Source organism: Peromyscus leucopus, unplaced genomic scaffold (assembly GCF_004664715.2).
Source record: "Peromyscus leucopus breed LL Stock unplaced genomic scaffold, UCI_PerLeu_2.1 scaffold_298, whole genome shotgun sequence".
Lineage (NCBI taxonomy): Eukaryota > Metazoa > Chordata > Mammalia > Rodentia > Cricetidae > Peromyscus > Peromyscus leucopus.
In genome coordinates, this window is record NW_023505176.1 from 120,823 (window position 1) to 139,545 (window position 18,723).

At 42.3% G+C, this 18,723-nt stretch overlaps 1 pseudogene; it reads right to left on the bottom strand.

Annotated features, from left to right (window-relative positions):
• The window catches only part of LOC114695751, a 48,944-nt pseudogene that overhangs the window by 18,648 nt on the left and 11,573 nt on the right, over window positions 1-18,723 (bottom strand).

Genomic DNA, 18,723 nt, shown 5'->3' on the forward strand with positions numbered 1-18,723 from the left:
GAGAGGAGGAGGAAGAAGGGCAGAGACTAGATAATCATATATATAATCAGGTAGTAGTTATATATATTGAGCGAGCAGACCCTGCTCAAGGAGGAATAAGGAAGGCTATACCTGTGTGTCAGAGGGAGGAGAGGCTGCAGGTGGTTGGCTGGGAAGGGCAGTGGGAGTTTTGTTACTCCAGGTAGTAACAGTAGGGGCAACTCTAACCTGAATTGAACAAAGAAATACCAATCACAGAAAATAAAACGTAAAAAACGGTAAAAGAAAAAACAACTCCAAAGGTCTCAGCAGCGAGAAGTAAAAGCAGTAAAGAGTTCATGTAGTAAGCGGGCGGGCGACTGCTTTCCAGGGCCAGCTGCTTCCAAAGGAAACCAGCACAGCAGCAGGCGGGAGGCAGGCAGGGCTCAGCGTGAAAACCTCCACCAAAGCAAAGGAAGAAGCCCATTCAGAGCATATGAGGAGGAGGGGCCGCGGCTGAGAGATGGATGCTGAGAGAGGACCAGGCTCAATTCCCAACAACTGTCTGTAACTCCAGTCCCAGGGGATCTGGCGTACATGCAGGCAAAACACCATAACACATAAAAATAAATAAGCAAATAATAAAAAGAGTAAGTAGGGAAGAAAGGTCCTTTAGGTAGAGAAAGAAGCTACTCTGGGATAATAAGTAAAATCTTTTCCATGCTACTAGTGATCTGCAACATGCTCTATCAGGCCATTTCACAAGAATTGCATACTTGCTTCTGTCTGAAGATTAAAAATCACATAATCAAAGCATACTCAAGCTGGATATTCAAGATGACTCATCTAGCCCCCGCTTTTACTTAAGACTGTTAAGGCCCACACAGCTCACCGGTAATGGAGTTAAGACTGAACTGGCCTTCCAATTCTCCGGGCAGTGTACCCTGTTATCCAAGCTGCTCACTCTTAAGTCTGTCTCAAAGTTTTTCTTTTTAAGCCAGCAAAATCCTTTTTGGTTTACAAATCTTTACAGAAACTCCAGCACACACACAGAAAAATAAAGCAAAGCAAAGCTGTGCTGTTATAAGGAGACGGACTGCTACTGATGCAGCTTCCCTTCCTTCCCTTTCCTGCCTGCAGAACTATTTTAAAGCTCTACCACTGTCCTCACGCATGCAGAGAGAAAATCCTTGTTTTATTTGACTGAACTTACTTGATTTTCTTAAAATATAAGGTTGGTAAAAAGTGAAGCAGATTATTTTGTGATTTTGTTGGGGGTTGTGCGGTTTTATTTTGAGATTGGATCTCAATATATACCTCTGGTTGGCCTGGGATTTCCTATGGACACCAGAATGGTCTCCAACTCAGAGATCCATCTGCATCTGCCTCCCAAGTGAGTGCAAGGATTACAGGGGTGCACCAGCATACCCACAAAAGGTCAACAGTCTTCACGTCTTTACTGTTTCTCAGAAAGATAAACCCAAAGAAAGAAAGAATAACTAACTCTTCTTTTCTCCCAGTGTAGAGTAAGTCTTTCTTTATTTAGTACCTTAAGAAACAGCTTAGTCCAAACACAAGGTGACTGAAAATTCTAATCCTGGTTTAGCCTTCAAGCAGCCATGCAATGCTGAGAAATGACATTTCTGTGCCTTGAACTCTGCTAGGTCATGTGACATCCCATCTCTGATTTCTTGGCCAACATTTTATCCCCATTTACATCACAGGCTTTATAAGTACAACGACAAGAGGGTAGAGAAATTGCATATTTTGTTTACCAAGATAATCCCTACAGCAAGAATATGCCAGGCATTCACAGAGGAGTTGCAATAATTATTTGCCAAATGAATAAAAAATTAGAAAAAAAAAATTAGAAACATAGTGTTCTAGATAGTAAAGCTATATTCTATAATGTGATTATGTTCTGTTATTAATCAGTTTTGATTAAGGACTGATCCAAAGTCAAAAAAAAGACATGAACTAGATCTAGGCCTCAGGATTTTAGATTTACCTTTTCTATAATGAAAAAAATGATTGACCCTATCACCAATTTGTTCTATCTAAAATGCCAACTTGGCTATCAATCAAGACCATTTACAATTTATATATATTTTAAAAAGTATCTTCCATTTAAGAATATGAAGGTAGGCAGGGTGTGGTGGTACATACTTTTAACCCCTACACTCTGGAGGCAGAGGCAGACAGATCTTTGTAAGTTCAAGGCCAGCCAGAGCTGCATAGTGAGACCGGTCAAAGAGAGAAAGAGAGAAAGACAGGCAGACTATCTGTTGGTCTGTAAATAATCACAGTATAATCACATTTTATGCCACAAACATGAGACTAGATAAAGTGAGTAATCCTGTCCACACTCGACAACGCCTTCAGTCAGTTCTCTGCAATGTGTAAGTTGGTCCACTCAAACGTGTCTTCGGACACACTTGACTGTGTGGACACAGAGGACAGAGCACACTTACACCAGCGATGGAAAAGAACTGTCAAGAACGACTGTCTGAAAAGTCACCAGATCACCGAGCGGGTTATTCATTCTCCCACTTTACCTACATACTTGCTTAAACAGATCCAGTAGAAATTCAGGGAGAGATGGACATGTGTAGGGGAGGACTGGCCACTCTTTCTAGGGACAGTAAAACTATTTTCAACCAAACCTACGACAACTGCATGAGAGAGGTGATTCTGAGAAGCAGGTCATAAACACGAGTCTCAAGGGCACAGAAGTGTGACTGACACGACAGGCCCTGTCTGGCTTCACTGTGTCTTTTACCAAGCACATCTGGAAGACGCACACACAGGTTCCCACGTCATCTGGACCATAACACTCACATGGGGATAATATTGCTGAGTCTGAACTCTGGGCATCTGCGGGTGGCCAGCACTGGTCCTGGTCTACCCTTGGCCAGCGGCTGCCTCTCATAAGGACTTTTAGATGACTCCTGTCCCGGCACAGGCTTCCCTTGTGCTCTGCAGAGTCTGTCACGAAGCTGCACAATATTTGGCTGTAGGAAGCAATGAAAGAAAACAGAACTGTTAATTCACCCAACTGTATGATTCCTTTCTTAAAGGAATCTGATCGTTTAAAGAGACCCCCTCCAAAATTCCTATGTTGAGTATTCTACAACATCATCTATATTGTACCTGTGAGTCAACACTTGGTTTCTGATACTGAGACACAGTGCAACTTGTAACTTCACTGAGGCAGGGCTTTGTACTATGGGGTTTCTTGGTTAGGATACAGTTCAGTGTCATATTATGGTTGCTCTTTGGGTCTATTATGGCACAATAACAGTGCTCCCAAATCACAGGGCTACTTTAAACAACACAATTGAAAGAAAGTTCTCCAAAGAGAATCAACTACTGCAGCTAGGGATGAAAAAGGATCCATCAGATTAGGAGACATTCTTAAAAATAATTAAAAAGAGAAAGGGATTAAATTCAAACCTGGACCTCACACAGATTCACAAATACATAGATTTACAAAAACTAATCATATATATTGACTATGTATATAAGAGCCTTAAAAAGAAAGAAAGAGAGAGAAAGAGAGAGAGAGAAAGAAAGGAAAGAAGAGACAGAGAGAGAGAGAGGAAGAAGGAAGGAAGGAAGGAAGGAAGGAAGGAAGGAAGGAAGGAAGGAAGGAAGAAGAAAGAAAGAAAGAAAGAAAGAAAGAAAGAAAGAAAGAAAGGGAAACATAGATAGATAGATAGATAGATAGATAGATAGATAGATAGATAGATAGATAGATAGATAGATCAGGGCATGGTGGCACAATCCCAGAAGTACAGAGGCAGAGGCAGGGCATCTCTGAATTTGAGGCCAGCCTGGTTTAAAGTAAGTTGCAGGATAGCCAGGGCCCTATCTTGAAAAACTAAACCAAACCAAACCGAACCAAGATGTACCGTCAGCTTAATTACCTGGCTGGTGTTGTCAGGAAGAAAGGCCAAGGCTGCGGCGATGCTACCCTGGGCTGCCAACAAACTGGCATACTGACTCATCTTCTCAGCCAGAAGAGTCCCTACAGCATTCGTGTCCATGGCTTGGGTGAGCTGCACAGCCTTTCGGAGGATGACAACTTTCTCAATCAGATCCTAAATGATAAAATAAGGGAGAAGGAGACAATCAGCGATCCCACGTGTATATGAAAGAAGCAGGAGAGAAACAGTCACTGAGATTTCCAAACCCACCAAAGTCCAGCACCTATCCTCATCCCTATTTGAAAACCATGGGAGAACTGAGCACCATCTGGATGGCAGCCAGTGAGGGGGAGGAGGGAGCCTGCCCTCCATGGACAGCACACAGAGGAAGAGGAGGAAGAGGCCTGCCCTCCATGGACAGCACACAGTTAGGAGGAAGAGGAGGAAGAGGCCTGCCCTCCATGGACAGCACACAGAGGAAGAGAGGAGGAAGCCTGCCCTCCATGGACAGCACACAGTTAGAGGAAGAGGAGGAGGAAACCTGCCCTCCATGGACAGCACACAGTTAGGAGGAAGAAGAGGAGGAAGCCTGCCCTCCATGGACAGCACACAGTTAGAGGAAGAGGAGGAGGAAGCCTGCCCTCCATGGACAGCACACAGTTAGGAGGAAGAGGAGGAAGAGGCCTGCCCTCCATGGACTGCACACAGTTAGAGGAAGAGGAGGAAGGCCTGCCCTCCATGGACAGCACACAGTTAGGAGGAAGAGGAGGAGGAAGTCTGCTCCCCATGGACAGCATAGATTATTTCTAAGCATCCTCAACCTGTCAGACATTTGCCCACTGATCTCAGATGGACAAGTATCCAAACTGAATGTGATGGGCAGATACCCAGCAAGCAGAGAGGAGTTATGTGTAAACACAACATACCATGGTTCCTGCAACAACACACTACCACACAGACTCATGACAGAGGCACATGACCTCCACAGGGGCTCATCACTGCTTGAGTTAAATGTTCCCCCAAAGGCTGGCACTACTGAGGGGTGGTAGAACCTTTAAGAAGTGGGGCCTTAGGTCACTAGGGGCATCCCTTAAGGGGACTGTGTGCCTAGGTCGCCTTCTGCTGCTCGTCTGCTCTCTGTGGCTCAGCCATGTGCTCCTATCAAAATATGTTGTTGCCCTTGCCCGAGGCCCAAAGCCACGGGCCACCCAACCTTAGAACCTCAAATAAACCCTTTCTCTGTAAGTTAATCCATGCAGCCACTTCAGTACGGTAATGCAGAACTGCCTAACACACAATGTGGCAACGCTGTGGGGCTGATCTTGGGGAGCAGGAGGGAGTGTGTGGAGACCCTCCCTGATGGGGAAGCCATCAATCCACAAGAGGAAACATGTCTTCTTCTCAGAAGCTCTTGAAAGGAAAAGCTTGCTTTTTTTTAAGACCTGACCTTTAGTCTCAAAAGATGACAAGAATGATCTTTAAAACAATGACTATGGATAAAATGTTTTTCCAGAGAGAAAACTAACTACTATATTGAAATACCTGAAGACCGGGGAAAGCTGAGGCTGTACGGTCCCCACAGTCCGGCTTTCTAGCTTGTATAGCGATTGTAAGGATCAGGCATCCCTCTCCCTCTGCTGCTGAGGCTTGAGAGAAAGCAGCTAAACACGAACAGCGTTGACTGCAGAGACGACCGGGACTGAGCTTTACAACACAGACATGCAGAGACACTAGAGAAAGGAAGCAGCAAGGTTCACATCTAGCAGACTGTTCAGTGACTACTTAGTTCGTTAAAGAATGGAGGCGGATAGCATATCACATACCGTATGAGTCTCTAACTACAGAACTTCTCTCCATCAAGTACATCAGGAAAGAACAATAGTGGGAAAATTTGAACATAAAACTCCAAATGGTATATATAGAATACATTGTGATACATAGATACATATATAGAATACATATAGAATACAGTGGTGGCTAAGTACACTACAAATGTACTACAAATACAAAAATCCAGAAACATATAGTGAATATCCATGCCAGCAAGTAAGCCTCTGTGCTTCCTAAGCCACGAAGTTAGCCCTGGCCTGTAATGGTAAGTTTTACCCGTTACCATTACTAATTGATCCCAACTAGCATTTATTGCGAACTGTATATGTGCCAATTACAGGTGAATAAAACGAGGCTTAGAAAATGGTCTTTTCTGGGTCACAGAGCTTGTAAGCAGCAGAGGCAAAATTTATATCCTGGTCTATCGGAAACCACTATCACTTAACAGCCTACTTTTAAATGACATATTTTATATCTGCTCTCCCTTCTTTCGTCTGTCTGTCTCTCTCTTCTTACTCAGAATCAGCTAACACGGGGCAAAGCCCACCTTCATATTTTGTAATTCTTACTTGAGATTAGACACACAAACCTGCCCTATATAACAGTTCCATACGGGGCTTACTTCTTACCACACAGGGCTGAGAATTCGTCCGGCTTGGCGTAAGTCAGCACCGCAGCTAAGCCTCTCTCCAGTTTTTAAGATCACAGGACTCAACAATCTCCTTCCAGTTCTTCATCACCACTGCAGTGATGAGCTTGGAAAAGGAAGCAACAGGAGATGAAGTCTCTACTCCCCCCGGGAGACCGACTGTCTAATCCTCACATGTCTGCAGTGCTGGGACCTACCACAGGGAGACAGGTGACTGCCATCCAGACCCCATCTAGCAACCTTATCTTTCAAAAACGATCACACAGCAGCAAAGTGAACAACATTCTTGAACCAAATATAACAGATGCTATTTTCCTTCAAAAAGAAAATTGCATCAACGCATTTTACAAAGGGCTTCAAGGGAAAAGCACAGGACACTAGCAGAGCATTGCACAGGAAGATGCTCCTGGGTCCAGTGGTTCAGGAAAAGCTGCCGGCCATCGGGTTTGAGGGACTTGATTTGAAGGACAAGCAGGAAGGAACTTTATGAAGAAGGTTAAAAAGCCCTCTAGGGCAGTGAGATGGCCAAGTAGGGCAGAGTGCTGGCTGGCAAGCCTGAGGGTCAAGGCTGATGACCTAACCCCCAGGACCTACTTGGTAGAAGAGAACCAACCCATGCAGTTGTCTGACCTCAACAAACACTCTGTGGTACATGGGTGCACTCAAGGCTTAGGAAGAAGAGCGTGGGAGGAACTGAAAGGCAGCCAGTGTGACAGACAGAGATGCACGAGGCAAAGCTTGGAAACTGGGGACAGCCGCCACTAGGATTCAATATTGAGATAATTCATGAAAAATAATCTCCAGGCCAGGTATGGTTGCCCATGCCTTTAATCCCAGCACTTGGGGCAGAGGCAGGAGGATCTCTGCATTCAAGGCCAGCCTGGTCTACAGAGCATGTTCCAGAACAGCTAAGGCTGATAATCACAGAAAAACCGTATCTCAAAAAACAAAAACAAAAATTTCCAAAACTATTTTTTTAGATATGGAAAATAACACCAAACTTAAAAATGTTCAGACCCTCTATGCCAAAAATTCTAGTAACTGAATAATCAAAACTCTGTTCAAATCTTTAGGCAAAACAAGGGTTTTAATCACTACATTAAACAATGTTGTTTGCCTATATGAGGAAAACATTAAAACGAGCCCAAAAATCCTAAATAGTGACATAATACATCCTGGTCATAAAATAGTGTCACAAGATATTAGATAAAAGTCTAACAGTCCTTAACAAGGCAAGAGAAGCTGACACTGTGACTGTGTCTACGAGAGAACGACGTGCATCCACATGGGACCCTGACTCTCCACATAAAGGTGTGGAAAAATGGGCACTAACTTCTTAACAAGGTTAAGAGACAACTAAAATTCTTACCTTGAGATTTTCTATACTAAATCTCTGCAAGGGAATCGAAACACTGGAATTTTATCACATCAAAACATAAACAACCATTTCTGCATCAAAGAACTTAATTCTTTCCTGTTTTCTGTATCTCAATTATCCATAATAACAATAGGATACTATCTTCAAATCAGAATAATAAAAGTCTATAATTCTAATACCCAGGAGCCTAAGGCAGAAGGATTGAAGATTCAGAGAAAGCCTGGGCTATGTAGCAAGACTCCCACTGAAAAATAATTTTTTGGGGAAGCGGGGGAGCAGTTTGAAGAGAGGTTCTTTGTGTAGCCGTGGCTGTCCTCAAACTCAGAGATCTACCTGACTCTGCCTCCCAGGTGCTATGATTCAAGGTCTGTGCCACCACACCTGGCTAACAGAAAAAATTTAAAGTGTATACGAGAGTATGTGTTTCTGTGCTACTATTTATTTTGAAAAATAACATACCCTGGTAATTTTGCTTTGAGATTTTGCAAAGTATTTTTTTTGTGTTTGAGCCAAGAGTTCTGGTCCACCTGCTATGGCTAATATAATAGCATCAGCCATTCGGTTATCATGTAAACAAAGGTCAACTGCACTCTCAAAATTGCCCGTCAGCAAAGCCCGAGTAATTAAACATCAATATCTGCAACAAGGAAACACAACATCCAAGTTAGAGTTTGTTACGGATAACAATTACAAGAAAACTACGCACACCAGTTTTTATACACAGACAAATGGGGAACACAATGCTAATTTTATCATTACTAGCAGATTAAAGTTGTAAAAAAAACTGTCCCTATTTATGAAAGTTATGGAAATAGACCAGGATGTATACATAGTAACTTTTTGTTGTGTTTTAATAAAGATCACTTAGGTGTGTCAGAACTCATTACCCTTTTCAAGACACTGGTAATACTATAAATGATGACCAAGTTCTTGCTTAAGCCTGCTCACTGGGATAACATATTTCTAGTTATGACTACTGGTAGATAACTGAAATCCCAGGTCTAGGAGGCTGAGACAGGAGGATTGTCTGTTTGAAATCTACACAGAAAACTGTTCAAAAACAAGAAACAACAGTGCACTGTTCTCTCCTTCTCCCTCTCTCTCTCATTAATTATCTTGAAGACAGACAACTTGCTTATGGCTAAGAGAGATTTCAGACAAAGCCAACAGCACTTACCCCCACTGACGGAGATGTTAAATGTCCCTCCAGCTGAGGGCAGAAAATCAGACTCCTGTTTCTCCTCTTTAATTCGCTAGGAGATGAAAAAGGCACAATTTAGCTAAAGTGAAACTGAAATGATTTACTGCCAAAAATTATATGTGATTATTCATCTCTGAGAAGATGATACACCAAGCTGTTTCAAAATGTTCCCAATTCAAGTGTAGACTAGACTCTTGACTTCCTAAGGCATTAATTCCCATGAGACATAAACAAAACCCATCATCTTTGAACACCAAATCAAGTGTCCACACTCGTCAGAGACCTGAAAAGTTGCTGTCAAAAAAGGAACATTTTCTCAGACTGCCAACTCTGAGTGGCTCAAAGACGCAAAATATATGTGTTTTTAATGATAGTGTCTATAGGTTTGATATAAAGTCTTTTTGTCCAAGTTGAATCACAAAACAAATCACTTGGTATCCTCAGTACAAAAGTGAAGCAGAGTCTGGACCAATGACACAGTCAGAGAGCACACGAGAGAAGGCTTGGTCTCTGAACACACACCACACACACACACACACACACACCACGCACGCAGCGCGCACACACACACACACACACACACACACACACACACACACACAACGGCAGTACAAACATTGTTTTAAGTATACATTTCATTTTCCTTTAAATTATATATGGAACAGCACATAGTTGAATAATACACACACACACACATTCCTATTACAAAAGTTACACACTGAGTGACTCAATTCAAAATCTAATACAAAATTGTTGTGGAATATTATTTAACTGGGCAAGATGTGTTACATTTGTTTTTGCTGCATTTGTTTTAGGATGAAAAGATGTGTTGCTCCAGGCGGTGGGTGGCGCACACCTTTAATCCCAGCACTCGGAAGCAAAGCCAGGCGGATCTCTGTGAGTTCGAGGCCAGCCTGGCTACCAAGTGAGCTCCAGGAAAGGCGCAAAGCTACAGGGAAACCCTGTCTTGAAACAAAAACAAACAAAAAAACATCTGTTTCACTCTGCCTGCCTAAGGCACCTAAAAAAAGCTGAAACTGAGACAGACAGGAGGATAGAAAGGTAAAAGCCCTGAGACAAAAGGGAGCTAAAAGAGAAACAGGTTAATTTAGGGTAAAAGAGCTAGCCAGAACTGAGCCTAAGCTAGGTCAAGCATTCACATCTAATAATAAGTCTCCGTGTCATGATTTGGGAGCTGGTTTGTGGCCCAAAAGAAAAAGCCTGTTTATACAAAATGATCTGAAATCCAAAACTTCTTAGATTTTCATATTAGGGACAATCTGCTTATAAAGACTCTACAGACATCCCCAAGCTTTTCTTTTGAAATAAAAAAGTTATCCTACATGAAATCAAACGTTCACACAGGCATCCATGCTGCCTACACACTTGAATGTGAACGCCTCACACTCTGTGCAGAGTACAGTACAGACTCATCTAAAGGACTTAGTTAATTAACTGCCCCCTACAGAAGGAAGCTAACCCTACTTCCTTCTCCCTTTTAGCATTTCAAAGTTTAGAAAAGTGCTGTCAGTTTACATCAGTAACACTGAGGAATAAATCAGCCACCCATCCTCAATATATCTGTTTACCAAAGTTACAGAACAATGCTTTCAGGGCTGGAGATGTGTATCAATGGTATAGATACACAAGACCTGGGATGCATGAGGCCCTGGGCTCAATCCCCAGGTCTATACAAACAATGCAATCTTCCCATTTTCTAACTCAGCATTTTCTTTTTTTTTTTTTTTTTTTTTGGTTTTTCGAGACAGGGTTTCTCTGTGTAGCTTTGCGCCTTTCCTGGAGCTCACTTGGTAGTCCAGGCTGGCCTCGAACTCACAGAGATCCGCCTGGCTCTGCCTCCCCGAGTGCTGGGATTAAAAGCATGCGCCACACCGCCCGGCACTAACTCAGCATTTTCAAATGAGGTTTCTTTATACAACTAACCTTTACTTATGAACCCTGGAGATATAATGCTTAATTTCTTATGTATGAAAAAACCTTGAATGTACAAGATACTATATCTAAAAAGCAAATAGTATCACCAAGACAAAAGGGAAGATTTTACCCCCTTATGCATAATTTGTTTCAAACCTTTAAAGTATGCAATGATGACTACTGTTTGGCTAATATTTTTATCACCTATTATTCATGAGTGCATGACCAAATCATCATTAATTTGATAATACATAGTAAATCTACTCATACACAAATGAACATACTTGTAGGTATCTATAATTTTCCATAGTATCTCCAAAACTAGTTCAAAATTTTAGCAAGATTTTACAAATGTCCCCTATTTCTTTCTTAAATTCTAGGAGATTGATTTTGATAGAAAATATACTTCACAATCAATTTATAGCAGCCCCATATATTCATGAATTATATTTTATAAGCATCTCATAGTCAAGTTAGTCCCCCACCATAAAAGGCAATGGAAAAGTCAAATTAGATAATAAATAAGAACTTGATTAACTTTCTAAGATGAAATGAAAACAGAAAGCAAGCAGAGTAAACTATAATTAGTTGTTAGTTGAGGGAAGAAAGAGAGAGAGAGTTACAAAGAAATTAATTAATGGTACAACTCTGTATTCAAGGTCTTTTTTCAATTAGTTACAGAAATTACCAAGCACAGCTAAGGACATACTAAGAGTAAGTCATCACAATTAGCTTAGCTATATAAACTCTTCATTGCTTCTGTTCCAGTTCAGGACAACTTGGAAGCCTCTATCTGACAAGGCTATACAAATTCATGCAAGAAAAAAAGCATTCCTTGACATGCAGGGCAACTGCATTTCTGAGTAAATTCCGTCAGTTTAGCATCCTTGCAACCATCTGACCCCAATTAAGGAGAACTCACATCTACTGCTAATTTTAAGCCATACAATCAAGAAGCTGGGCCAATGAACCAGTGTGCAGGACACTTCTGTTAGTATCTCCCTAAACACACCTGAGAAAGCAATACAGTCAGACATCATTGGCAACAAGTAGTCAGAAAATGTCCGTATTTTCAAGTGAGATACACAATTATCACACAATTGTCCAATAGAATATAAAAAAATAAGTACCTCTCCCAAGAGCTGCTCTTCAGCAGCAGGACTCTCCTCCCCATCACTCTGTGCTACTTGGTCAGGGTCTTTAAGAGCCTTTGGTACATAAAACAATCACAGAGGAAGTTGAAGAATGTAGCATTAAAAGGTTATTAGTAACAAGACAGACAAAAGACCCAACCAACCACACCCAGAGCTTGATCATGAGAAGCAACGAACAAATTTATTCCAGAAACAACATTAAAAGAAAAGCAGAAAACCATCACTACCACCACTTCCCTTTTGGTCACCAAGTGTCATGTGACATACAGGCGCTTTACCTTGTCTGAGCAGGCAATGATTCTGTTTTCCCTTCTATGAAGTTCAAATATACCAAAAGACATGCTTTACCAGCTAAACTTAAGATGAGAATTACGAACTACTAAAATACTTAGAATTTTCTAAACCAGGAAGGACAAAACAGATCAACTGCTCTAATTACACTGCTTGTCCAGCTCTAACCACACTCTTGGAAGACAGCGATTTGAGGTCTTACCACGTCGGATCCATCCACTCTGTTCAAGGCCAAAGCAACCTGAAAGAAAAACAACCCACCTACTAAGTGCAATGCTAATCCGGGTGGACAGCAAAGTTTAGCTTTATTCTGTTCTCAGCCAAACTCCACAAAAGTTCTTATCAGGGCCAGTATGTTTAGGAAGAGCAAACATCTGCGCACAACTGGTTCTTAGTGGTTCTAGTTTCATTTACATGGAATTCTACTGCTCCGATGATCTTTAGCTCTGCTGTCTAATCACAAAATCAACCTTAAAGAAACATGCTCCCTACTTTGTTGTTTTAAGTAACTATATTTTTGTCTTGTTGTTAATTTTTTTTCTTAATGTTTTATTTTGTTTTTTAAGACTGGGTCTTACTATGCAGCCCTGGATGGCCTGGAACTCATGGAGATCTACTGCCTCGGCCTCCTGAGTGCTGGGGTTAAAGGCTTGCACCACCACACCTGGCTTACAAACACTTTTTAAAAAGATGTCCTCAGGTACTCAATATAGAACAAATTGCTTTAGAAATATTCTGATGATTTTATTTCCTAATTTTTTGCTTTCAGGCATACAATTAAAACTTTAATCTCCTGGAAATTTAGAAAAATCAGAGCATTAAGGGGCTACAGCTAATAAGGAAATCAAATAAATACTAACACTTTAAGGAGTAAGCAAAGACACCAGCAGTGTGGCTGCCCTCAGAGGAGCACATACGTAGACGACACCAGACGCAGCCCACACCAGTTAGGCAGCCTATGTAATTCTATAGAAAACTTTAGTTACCGCCAACAGAGGTGAAAGAGAATAAGAGTATTTTCAAGGTTTCTACGGTTTTTACTGCTACTGATTCTGATGTCAACACTGACACAATTCAGACCCTTTCTGAGAAGACTACAAAACTATAATGTGTGTTTCTCTTTTAAAAAGGGAATTCTTTCAAAAGCAAAACTATGAAGCAAACTACTTGGCCTTTGTTTACTTAGGCTCATGAAAATTCCATCCTGTTTCAGCTACCTGTTAGCTGGTCAACAATAAGCCATTTAAGAATTTCATGCTAGCTGGGTCGTGATGGCACATACCTTTAATCCCAGCACTCAGGAAGCAGAAGCAGGTGGATCTCCATGAGTTCAAGGCCAGCCTGGACTACAGAGTGAGTTCCAGGACAGCCAGGGTTACACAGAGAAACCATGTCTCGAAAAGAAAAAGAATTTTATGCTCCAGGGTGGGAAACTGCAGTGGCCCCAACAGTGCTCGACTTCCCATACACTGTACAGTTGGGGAGACACCTAATCCCTGCTCTCCTCTCTCGAGGCCACTGTTAGCACACCTTAAGGAACACCTCAGTGTATGTGACTTATCTGTCACGGCCAAACTATCCCTGACAGTCCAGGCTGAATTAAAGGTGGTTCTGGTAGCTTCTACATCCAGGCAGAAAGTGGAGTTTCACATCTGAAAACTTAGGTGACAAACACCAATTCTTACTAAACGTTAGTTGACTGATTGGAGACTCTGTCTAGAACTTTATACACAGATACCCCACCCAGCACACAAGCATCTGTTACGGCGGTCATTTGATCTTCTCAGGACCTTACCTTCTTCCCCAGATCTTCTCTTCTGTATCCAAGAAGCTCCAGGTATTTCCCACGAGAATCCTCCTCAAAATTCACCTTTTAAAAGAGACATAATCTTCAAAGATTACATTTAAAACCTAGTTTTCCTAAGAATTGACCAAAAACTCTAAAGTCTATAAAATCCTGAAAATTCACTGTTCAAAAAGAATTTATGTAACTTTAGAACTGTTTTAACTATGCAGGCATGGATATGGCTGGGAGCTGATTTGTGCACAGCAAGTCCAGTGCTGGCAGAGGTCAGAGGGGGCATCCAGTGCCTACGGCTGGAGTTATGGATGCTGGGGACCCAACTTGGGTCTAAAACACAATGCCTGCTCTTAACTACGGAGCCACCTCCTGCACTGGAGTGGTTTATTTGAGTCTCACTATAGAGCTTTGGTTGGCCTGGAACTTGCTAAAAAAACCAGAATAGCCTCAAACTCAGAGATCCACCTGCCTCTGCCTCCCAAGTGCTGGGATTTAAAGGCGTGCACCACCTCCACCTGACTTTATAAATAACATTTTTTAAAAACTAGTTTTCTGTTTGTCTGAGACTAGGTCTCACATAGCCCAGGTCTCAAATTCAAACTCTATACAGCAACTGATAATCTTTTAAGTTCCTCTACTGCCCAACTGCTGAGATTACAGCATGCACCGTCATGCATGGATAAAATAGCTATGTTCTAAGAGTAAGTAAGTATTTGAGCAACTCATCATTCTGGATAAATGAGGCTTGTTTTTAACTATAATTTTGTTAAAGACAAAGTAATTCATGTTCAAAGGTTCTATGAGAAAGCAAGACAGTGTATGCAGTATTCAACATCCCAAACTTTTTTGAATTCACACCTAAGCTGGGCAAGGAGGCACACACTTCCACTGCAGCCCTAGACGCAGACAGGTGGATCTCTGCGGGTGCCTGATCAACAGAGAGCAGTGAGGTGAGCCAGTCTCACTATAAAGAGAGAGACTGTTTCAAATGGAAACAAAATTGTCCCCTAACTAACAAACTGCAATTTCTACATTGATAGAGTTTAACCTCATTGTATTCAAGATGGTTTTTTCTTGGAAAACTCAGTATCAAGAAATATCTGTGAAAGCCAAACTCTTAGTCCGCTATGAAGAAAGACAGTGTGCTGCGAGGCTGTTTTTCCTTTGACTCTCCTGTAGCAGCAGGGAAGAGAAACCCCTCTAGTCTCCCCTCTCCTCTCCCATTCCTCTCACCACGTTCACTGACCAGACTGGCTACAGACACTAAATTCTCTGTTTTATTACAGCAGCTCCCATGTTCTAATTTTTAAGATCTGTTGAATGATGTCGCTCTCCCTTAAACATATCTTCACACTATTTAGCTTATAATGGTGTAGAGATTAGGCTGTGTTCTCTTGAGATTTATCTTGGCTTTTTGAGACAAAGTCTTGCTATAGCCCAGGCTGGCACTGAGCTTGAGATCTTCCTGTCTCAGCTTCCTGAGTGTTGGCATTACAGTTGTGTGTTACTGTGCTCAACTTTCGTTTCTTGAATTCATCATGCATTCCTGAAATCATATTATCTCACATGTTTCTTTCAAAAGGAAGATAGACTTTAATTATAATAGGAACAATTATCAATAATAAAATGAAACCATTTTAGGGCCAGAGAGATGGCTAAGCAGATAAATGTGCTCACTGTAAAATGAACATGCACGTAGACACACACACAAACAAAAATTAGAAATAAGCTCAACTTTACCTTCAAGAAGGACCACACATTTTTTCTCAAACTCAGTCTGAGAAGCGTCGATCTTCCTCTGGCAGTAACTGATGAAGCCCTGGGACTGTACAACCTGCTGCAGCTGCTCCGAGCGGCTGAGGAAGTCCTTCTCGGTCACCACCTGACTGATGAACACGTGCTGGGGCCGCTGCTGCTGCTGCTCAGCTCCCTGCTGAGGCTGCGCTTTGACGTTCTCAAAAGTCACCAGCTTCCCTCCGAACTGCGAGAAAGAATGAACTCATCAGCACACTAAGCTGCCCTGGAGGGAATGGCCTGCAGCCTGCTCAGGTCAGGAACTGGATGGGGATCACTGGCACACCCTCCCAGGCTCCCGAACGTCACTCCAGCCCCCAACTGTCCGCCTTCTCAGTCCTCACAAGTCCCCTGGGATGAAATGGACGTGTGCCGTCCCAGAATTCCTCAGTTCATGTTACACAAACCCTAGAAACAAACTCCACCTACTGAGAAGGAAGCGCCAACAGGCCTTCGGATCCACTTGGGGGCTTCTTCAGGGGCAGCACTATGCTGTGCTGAGCAGTCTGCTGAGGAATTTGTAATGGAGGAAGGGGCTGTCCTGTGCCAAAAGGATCAAGGTTCCCAAAAGACGATGAAAGCTATTTTTAAAAAAAGTATGAGTTAGTAACCACATAAACTATGTTGCAATTTTTCAAATCATACACAAAAAAAATGTCTAGTAACAGTTATCCACTACAGCAGCATTGCTGGTTGGTAAAAATCACTCAAGATAATTACACAACATGGTTCTTTTTCTCAGTTGTCATCATCAAGCGCCTTAATACTGCCCATTACCTTTCAACTTGTTTCTGCCTTAAACCCATCCATGCTGCCTCCCATGATGGAATAAACACTGATTCGTCCATCAAAAGAAGCAGCCGACAGGACAGCAGGTTCCGAGGACACCACTGGATATCGAAGCACCACTGTGTGCTGTGGGAAGTTCATATAATACCTAGCCCAACATAAACAAACAAGCAAAAAGTTAGAAAAAGGTAGCCAGATCATAACCTAAAGAAGTAATGCTGATAATAAGCACAGCTGAACATTACTTTAAAAAGTCTTTAGCAAGAAAACCAAGGGTAAGTGTCTCTTATAGTACAGTGGTCCCGGGATGGTCCACAATGGTAAGTGTCTCTTACAGTACAGTGGTCCCGGGATGGTCCACAATGGTTAAGTGTCTCTTACAGTACAGTGTCCCCACAATGGTAAGTTCCTTTACAGTACAGTGGTCCGGGATGGTCCACAATGGTAAGTTCCTCTTACAGTACAGTGGTCCCGGGGTGGTCCACTAATAACAGGAATGCCAGTCAATATTTCTTTTCCTAAAATGGCAGCAGTAGACAAGCTGGAAAGGCCAGAATATTTTATCAAATTCCAGTGCTACTCTTTTCAACTGTTTTTGCCTGGCAAGATCCAGAGAACTATGTTTAGGTCACTTGAAGACCAAACTTGAAACCACTCTCAGAAAGAACTCACTGACAAATCTGGCTTTTAGCGAAGAGAAACATGTCTATCTCATTCTTATTGCTGAAGAATCTTAACAAGACTTGCCTCTAGGTTTTCTACAGAAGGAAAGGGCCGTGGGACAACGTTACAAACACTACTCCAGGCTGGGGAGATGCTCCATGTGTGAAGTATGTGCCATGCATTCACGAGAACTGCGGCACAAGGCCCGGCCCCTGCACAGAAAAGCCAGACCTGCTACTCGCTTACAACCCACAGCTGCGGAGGCAGAGACAGGAAGCCCTGGCATTCGCTGGCCAGTCCCTGAGGGAGGTCAAGGAGACAGTCTCAAAAAACAGCTGGAGATCTAACTGACAAAGACACACTATCAATCTCCGGCAGCCCGGTGTGTATATACAGAAGTGCTCATGCATTTGTACATACATGAACATATACACACACAGAGGAAATTAAAAATAAATAGTTATCAGAACTGTTACACTTGAGGCCCTAAGTTCAATGCTCAACAGCTAAAAGAACAAAACCTGTTAAAACATTTTTTGTTTATTCATTTATTCCTCTGTGTGTGTGTGTGTGTGCGCGTGTTTTATGGGTAACTGTGGGGGGGGGAACATGTTTACAGTACACATGTAGAGGACAACTTTGGGGACTCGGTTCTCTCCTTCCACCTTGTTGAGGCAGATTCTCTGTTGTTTCTGCCATGTTGTACATCCAAGTGGGCTGGCTCATGAGCTTCTAGGGCCCTCTTGCTTCCAATCTCACTGCAGGAGTGCTAAGGTTACACACGTGGCCACAGCATCCTGTTCACGTGGATTCCAGGTATCAGAATCAGGTTTCCAGACCTGACTGCTGAGCCACCTTGCCAGCTGGAAGACTTTTTTTTTAATGGTGCTGGAAATCAAGCCTAGGCCTTTCACATGATAAACAAGCACGACTTCTGAGCCACACTCCTAATCCAGCTACTCACATTTCCATCAAAATAACTTCAAAAGCACCTGAAACAATACACTTCAATAGAGAAGAGGCAATGGTATAAGGCTGCAATTAGGGTCTGGAGAGATGGCTCGCAGTTGAGCACCAGCTGCTCTCCAGAGGACATGGGTTCAATCCCAGCCCCAACATGGACGCTCACAACTGTCTGTGTGACTCCAGGATCCAACACCTTCACACGGGCACACATGCAGGCAAAACACCAATGCACTTAAAATAAAAACGAATCATTTTTTAAAAGGCTGTGGCTAGAATCTATGTTTCAACAGAGAAAGATTAATTTTAAAGTACAAGGAAATGAGCCTGGCTAATGTTCCTGACAGAGAACATATCTCAGACCGCCCCCCAATGGTCTTAATTATATCAT